This window comes from Fopius arisanus, unplaced genomic scaffold (genome assembly GCF_000806365.1).
Source record: "Fopius arisanus strain USDA-PBARC FA_bdor unplaced genomic scaffold, ASM80636v1 scaffold00030, whole genome shotgun sequence".
Taxonomy (NCBI): Eukaryota; Metazoa; Arthropoda; class Insecta; order Hymenoptera; family Braconidae; genus Fopius; species Fopius arisanus.
In genome coordinates, this window is record NW_011887769.1 from 390,461 (window position 1) to 392,762 (window position 2,302).

The window sequence follows — 2,302 nt, forward strand, 5'->3', positions numbered from 1 at the left end:
GTAAACGTCACAAATGATTCCCAGAGGGAAACGACAGAAAATTTGAGAAATGCTTTCAGGGAAGAAAGTAGTGTCGCCATAGGATTCGTAGTCCAATTGTTAGGTGAAGTGGTAAAGGGGATAAGCTGACTTCATAGCTATGGTGGTGAGGGACTATTAAATTTTTGAAACCATTTTTGTAACCTAACTAAAGGAGATCTGCAAAGAAGATTCCTTTTTAGCTAGATGAATATTTCCTAAAAACTCACTGAAAGATTTAACAACTCATTTTTTTCTTTTACTCTGTCAAGGAGTTTCTTATTTCCTGGGTAGTACTGTGTTGGTTAAACTGGAGAACGACTCGACGAAGTCGTCACGATTTTAAATGTCAGATGCAGTCATTCTTCGATATTCTTCATCGATGGCTGGTTACAGCAATTCTTTCTGCATTGCAATCAGTCGGTGATATCAGATGATTAATCCAACTGACAGATTTATACAGGTAGCAGTGAAATTAAATCAACGGTATATTAAATTAATACGTCGCGAATAATCGTAATAACAGGATATGGTTAGTTGGAAATGGTGATTTTATCTCTCTGCTTTCTTTTCTAAAAATGTTGTAAATGATTTTGACATGAGAATTTTAGGGTTGACGTCGCCTTGTTTTACTCCACTCAGGGTAATTGAGTCGACTTGGAGGTAGAACGGACACTATCTCGTAAGACATATTCGTTTAATGGGAAATTTAAGGCGCTCTCGAATTTAGGACTTCTCAGAGCGTTACGGAGCATCGTAATACGACGTATACGCATTTCCGGATCTTTTAAGGGATTAAAATTGTTGTGAGTAGTCGTCGACATCGGAATGGGAAAACTTGTCAACTCATTACATTTATTTTTCGTACCAGGTAGCTCTTCCAACGCTAAAAAAAATCCTTCTTATTAATAATAATAATTCAGTGTTGAACAATTTTAGTAGTAATATCATATGGAGAGGAAAAATCAGTAAAAATTACCTATCAATTTGGTAATGTGTTTTGATATTTTAGCCGTTTGGGGAAAATGACTGTACCGCTCAGGAAAATTTGTCGCCTGCTTAGTAAAAGTTATCCGCTTGAAGAAATATACGAACCTTTTAGGTAATTTTCCCTAAATGGCTGAATAATTGCTACTAATTTAATAATAAAAATTTGTAAACTCTTTGGTAAACGCTATCCACCCGTTTGAGGAAAATTACCTAGAGGTTATGTAATTTTTTTTCGAATGACTATATATAACAGTTACCCAGCAGTTGACAAATCTTACTAAGCAATATCGTAATTCTCTCCAAACGGCTAAAACACAGCACAATTGCCAAGCGGTTACGTAGTTTTGACCATTTTTACTACACTAACAACAAGTTTATTGAAAAGTGAGTCTTTGCTTGTATGAAGAAACTCGTACTCGACGATTTCTACGATAATGATATCTTGCAGAAAAAAAACTTGAGTCAAAAGATTTTCTAATTCTCCGAAAAATGATTAGTAATGAATAGACACCAAGAAGGCGATTCCTCGAGCCATATCAAGTAGTTTTTACATTGAAATTTTTTGGATTTGAGAAAACAAAACTCGTCAGTAAAATTACTCAGCTAGACTTGGCTTGAGCAATTACATTTGCATTATGAATAAATTATGATCATCTTTGGAACAATGCCGAACTACTTGATAAACACTTTTCTTTTCTGAGGGTAAAATATGTTTTTTTTTGGCAATGGTAAACTTATAGTTTAGCCCTGATACACCCCTCCCTTAAAAAATTAGAGAGAGAGAGAGAGAGAGAAAGGGACATATAGGCGGAGAAATAAATACACCGCCGTAGTATCATGCAGGTTGTTCAAATGTTCCTGAGATTCCCGGACCCTCTCTGTCCCGTTTCTGCACTGTTGACACGACGAGTGAATTACATTATATTCTATAATTTAAATAGGTACAGAAGGGTAGCAGTGGGGATAGTACTCGTCGAGTTATGTTAGTGATATTAGGTGGTTAGTTGAGGTGAGGCGATACAGTTGGTGATTGAGTGATCTGTGCGGAACTACCACCAAAAACTAACATCTTTCTGGGTGTTCAGTGTCGGCAGTGTATTAACATGTGAGGTCTTTGGAACTAACACATTGCCAGCTCCTCGTTGTGGTCTTGATGGATAGCACAGAGAGCGACGAAGTAGCACACTTAATTCTCAAACTAATTGGCTCCCCAAAAACGGCCTCCAGGTTTCCAGATCCTAAAATAAGGATCAGAAACCTCCACATTACACCATATAATTCAAGCTCGGGGGGG